The sequence below is a fragment of the Musca domestica genome, unplaced genomic scaffold (assembly GCF_030504385.1).
Source record: "Musca domestica strain aabys unplaced genomic scaffold, Musca_domestica.polishedcontigs.V.1.1 35, whole genome shotgun sequence".
In the NCBI taxonomy this organism is placed as follows: domain Eukaryota; kingdom Metazoa; phylum Arthropoda; class Insecta; order Diptera; family Muscidae; genus Musca; species Musca domestica.
Genome location: NW_026712315.1, coordinates 371,562 through 377,148, shown reverse-complemented (window position 1 = coordinate 377,148; position 5,587 = coordinate 371,562). Strand labels below are relative to the sequence as shown.

The 5,587-nt window shown below is 34.5% G+C and overlaps 1 long non-coding RNA gene across 1 annotated transcript; it reads right to left on the bottom strand.

Annotated features, from left to right (window-relative positions):
• Positions 1-2,294: 2,294 nt before the first annotated feature.
• On the bottom strand, positions 2,295-3,307 carry LOC131803911 (uncharacterized). Its single transcript, XR_009342825.1, has 3 exons — positions 2,966-3,307; positions 2,498-2,844; positions 2,295-2,431 (listed from the first exon to the last, which is right to left on the bottom strand). It is a non-coding gene; the product is annotated as an uncharacterized LOC131803911 (long non-coding RNA).
• Between the last annotated feature and the right edge of the window lie 2,280 nt (positions 3,308-5,587).

The window sequence follows — 5,587 nt, the reverse complement described above, 5'->3', positions numbered from 1 at the left end:
CTACAAAAATCCAAAAAATCAAAAAAAAACAAAAATCAAAAGCCGTAAGGGTCGGAGAAAAAATATTATTAAAAAACATACGTTTTGTGGTCCTAAGGGTCAGTAAAGAATATTATTCAAAAATTCTGGTTTTGTGGTCCTAAGGTTCGATGAAAAAATATTCTTCAAAATCAATGTTTTGTGGTCTTAAGGGTCGGTAAAAGAATATTCTTCAAAAATCCACGTACTGTGGTCCTAAAGGTCGGAGAAAGAAGATTCTTAAAAAAAATTACGTTTTGTGGTCATAAGGGTCGTTAAAAGAATATTCTTCAAAAATCCACGTTTTGTGGTCCTAGGGGTCCGTGAAAAATATTCCTAAGGGTCGGTTTAAATTATTCTTGAAAAATCCACGTTTTGTGGTGTAAAGGTGGACTTCGTGACAAATTCTTTATATCAATTTCTTTTGGTCGGCTTGTCCCAAAACGGTAACCTTTGCTTAGTTTGTCTGTTGCAAAAACCGTTACTTTTTCGGGTCGACCCAAATTAATGAGACTACAGGACAGCAAAAAAAAAAAAAAACGAACGAAACAAAGGATGGCCGTAAAATATTTTTTCCGATGCTCTTTTAATTTCGACTCATAAAATGCCGATAATGGTCATTAATAAGTTTGGCAATCATCATTAAACGCGAAGCTGATGACGATGCTGATGCCGATCATCTCTTCAACAGGTAGTAAAACAACAAAACGTGCTTAATGCAACAATTTACACCATCCGTCCGTTGTTCGATCGCGTGTTCGTGCGTGACAATCGTGGAGTTTTGAGGTTTAAATGTCTGTCCTCCATGGTCTAAGACAAAGCGACGAATTTCCAAAAAAAAACATGAGAAGAAGAAGCAGAAGACAAAACGAAAATAACGAACTATTTTTTCGGTTATAACTACCATGAAAAATGGTTTGAAGTGGCGGTGGAGGAGGAGGAGGAGGAAGGGCAAGGTGGACGGCAAATGAGAGATGAAAGAACGAAATACGAAACCCATAATGAAGTATGGGCCATGGAAATAGAAGTAGGTAAGACAGACACGCCACACCAAAGAAGATATGAATGCCGAAGAAGAACGAAAAATACAGAATATGACATAGAGGTTGTTGAAGTAAAAGAAGACAACAACAACACCGCATTAAATTAATGGTTGGCGACAACACGAAGAGGCAACATGAAACCCAACTTAAAAAACAAAAAAAAAAACAACTCTCGGGAACTAAAAACCCACACAGACACACATACCGACACTCTCCTCAGAAAGAACCCATGGTGCCCGGTGCTGCACAAACATAAATCCCAAAAAGATAGCAGCAACGTTTTGAAGAATAAACGTGTCCAAGAAGTAAACCAAGAAAATAAATAAACAAACAACAAAAACAAAATGGAAAAAATGTAAACTAAAGAAAAATTCAAAAATACCGGTTTTTTTCGAACAATGAGGTACATAAACAAATTATTGACTGTGTAAGACTTACATGCACCAATACAAAAGATAGTTGTGTGGATGTGTTAGTGTCTCCACCACAAAATACCTGTACCTGCTCCAATGTATTGGTTTTGTTGAGACACCGGATTTTTTCGTTTATTTTTTTCAAAAGGTTCTCCCATATGAGAACATGAGAGTTGCTGAATATCTCATGGATATGCCAAGATTGTCAACTGAAATTATCTACCCCAAAACAGAACATAAAAACAAACAAAAAAGTAACGACACTTCATGATCTGAGGGTGCCTGAAAAAAAATTCTTAATAGTCCATGATTCAATGTCTATATTTTTCTTAAAAATCCATTGAACGTAAAAAAATGTGAAGAGATGGTAAAATTTATCACTACCTCGTTACCCGCTAGCAACACGAACTAGTTCGGCATCGGAAACTCGTCGATTCTCAGAGTTACAGTAACTAGTTCCACTTAAGACCCCTCACAGTGCAAACAACTGTAAACTTTAACATGGGGATGTCATACGAAGTAACCAATTGGCTCCCTTTGCATTACCTGTCGATGGTACTTTACTAGTTCCAGGTTTACAGTCATATACCAGTGACAAAAGACTAACCCTTACCAAGTTCCAAGTACACAGCCACAGACTAGTGTCAGCAGACTACCTTTTAACTAGTTCTATGTATACAGTTATGTACTAGTGTCATTTGACTATCCCTTATCTAGTATAAGCAGACCAATTTTAAACTGGTTTCCCATGAACTAGTTCAGTACCAATTATTGTTAGTGAAATTCTAATTTTTAGTTTTAATTCATTTTTTTACTGCAAACAAATGAATACAAATATACCTTACTCTATAGAACTTGAACAAAAATAAGTTTAATTTAATATTTATTAAAGCACTTGTATTGCTTTTCGCAGTTGTGTTTCAGGGGTGTCCGAATATTCTGTAACTGGTATTGAATCTGCAAAAAATAATGTTTAATGTATGAAAATGTAGAATATAAAAATAATGTTTATATACTCCTTACCTAAAATAACGCTGTATATATTACTTAGGGACTTCAAACTTTTTTCCATGGTTTCCCTCAATATTATACTCGTAGTAATATTTGAACCGATAACATTTTTAAACATTTCGATGTTTCCTCTCCTTTTATAATTGATGCTATAATCTTTACCCAAAAATTAACAAAAATTGTATATAATCTACGTTTGTTCAGCAATACATTTAAAAAATACTTACATATATGTATTGATTCTCAATATTTTTCATAAGTGATGGGGAACCTATTCGATAATGGTATCTCATCACTTTGAGATCGTAGCACCATCACCTTCAACTCAGCTAAAGCATCAGCTAAAATTTTGATTTGACCTATAGTGAAAACAAACAAATTAATAATTTGTAACAATTCTGAGAAGAATGCTATAATTTTACCTTGAATTACTTTTATTATTATTTTATTACTATTATTACTTTTACTACTCATTCTTACCTTTTTATTTGTTATTTTCAACACTTTATAACTTATTTGCACTGAAAAATGATACTTCACTTCACAACGATCAGAATAAGAATGCTTTTTCCAAACAAAACGCACTTGCATTCCTCAAGAATAACGGTGCATTGTTTTTTTATTGGTAATCTAAAAAAAACTATTCAAAGTGGTTCTTGTTCGTAGAGATCTCATTCAAATGTTCGTTTGGTTTTTTCGTTGTGGTTTTTATTTATGCACAACTGTCGCTTCTTTGCATTACTTGGGGATGAAAAGGTGTCAATTGGTTACCTTTGCATTACTTGGGGACACATTTGGTACTAGTCCGGCTTATATCTAGTATAGGACTGGTGAAATTGAGTTAAATGGAATTTTCATTGCCAGCGGGTAATTAAAGGTTAAACCCAATTTTGATGCTTCATTTACTTAAAAATCCAAGTTTGGTCTGTGGGTCTCGAGAAAAAAATATATTTTAAAACATCTCCTTTTGCATGGTCAAAGGGAAACACCATTGTAAATGGGTCTTCTGAGAAGAATATTCTTCAACAATACATGGCTAACGTTTTGCGGTGTAAAGGTCAGTAAAAAAATTATATAAAACTTCACGTCTTGGGGTCTTCAAGGTCTCCAAAAAATATTTTCCCAAAAATTCTGTCCAAAGGATTCAAAAAAAAAAAACATTCCCCAAAAAAAATGCAAGTTTTGAGGTCCAAAGGTCTCCGAAAACATATTCTTAAAAAAATTACGTCTTGTGGTCCGATGGTAGATGAAAAAGCCTTTTTCAAAAGCCCACATTTTTTGGGCTCGGTAAAATATTTCTAAAATGAGTAAAAAAACATTTAATTTTAATTACTGCCGAACTTTTAATACCCTCCACCATTTTAAAGGAACTTGAAAAATTTTAAAATTTTCAAAAAATTAACTTTATTGAACGAAAGCAAAAAATGTAGGAAATAGCATAAATTTTTAGAATAAGTTCAGATTTGTTCGAATTGGTCACCTTTGGCACGAATTATGGCCTTCAAACGGCCAATGAAACCGTCACACGCTGCTGGCTCTTCGCTATTTTGGCCCATTACCGGCGAAGCGCTTGAGGTGATCGACACTTTGGTATTTTTTTTGTGCCAACCTTGCTTTCCAAAATACTCCAGACACAATAGTCCAACGGATTGGTATCCGGAGATACCGTGGTGGCCATTGTGCGCTGGAAATGAAGCGAAAATCCTCATTTTGTAACCATTCTTGGGTAGCTCGTGCTGAATGCGATGGTGCTGAGTCATGTTGTAATATCCAAGGTCTGCGGCCAAAATATTTGCGTACCCAAGGCTTTAATACACCCTCCAGAATATTTTCGCGATAATATTCGGCGTTTATTCTGATGCCACGGTCGGCCCACACCATCACCATTTTGACATTTTGTGAGGGAGGTACCAGAAGGAGTGAATCGATACTGCCCATCTCCGAACTCTATCTAAGCTTGATAATAATATTACGATGTACCAAGTTTGGATCAAATCGGATACTCCCTTAGAGAGTTATCGTGCGCACCAGCCAGTAGACAGACGGTCGGACGACCGGACGGACATAGCTAGATCGACTCCAAATGTCCTGAAATGGATTTGATTCAACAAGATTACATAGGCTCAAAAATCTTTGTTTAGATGAGGCACGTTTTGGCCGTACCAAATGATATATTGCCTCCCTAGTCATATGGCCGAGGGTATAAAAATTCACGTTTCTGTTCGGAGGGCCCAGATAAAATGTTCTCCAGAAATCTCAGTTTCTGAAACTGAAATATATTTTTTAATCTACTTCTTAAGGCCAGTATTCTTAAAAAAAACATGTATAAGGATCTGAGAGTCCTTGAAAAAATATTGTTTAAAAATTCACGTCTCTGATATTGAAAGTCCTTGAAAAAATATTGTTTGAAAAACCGCGTCTCTGGAACTGAGATTTCCTTATAAAAATTCATGTTTGATAGTCTGATGTTCCTGAAAAAAAAAAAAAACATTCTTTAAAAAGCCACATGTCGGGAACTGATAGTCCATGAAAAAATATTGTTTGAAAATCCCAAAATCTGGAACTGAGATCCCTTTTTAAAAATCCATGTTTGATAGTCTGATGCCCTGAAAAAATATTCTTTAGAAAGACACGTTTCTGCAATCAAGAATTGGATCCAACTTTGAAGGCCTGATAGTCCTCAAAAAGTTTTTAAGCCCACGCTTCTGGGAACGAAAGTCCTTCAACATTTTTTTCTTAAAAATTCCACGTTGGTCGCCAGTATAAAAAAAACCTTTAAACCTTTTAAGCTTTAACAAATTCTTTAGCAAAAATCTACATTTTTTAAACCTGGGGTCGGTGTAAAAATATTCTTTGAAAATCTATATTTACCGGCCAAAGGGTGTTTGGAAAAATCAACACTGTGGACCAGAAAAATAATTATTTTAAAAATTTTCTAGAAAATATTTTCTAAAAATATTCTTAAAAAATCTTTAAAAATTCGTTTTCGGAAAATATTTGTTAAAAAAAGATTTTTTAATTCCCTTTTTGTGTCAAGGTCCCTAATATTTTTTAATACTATTTATTTGTCTATGGCTCGGCTAAAAAATATTCCTAGATTTT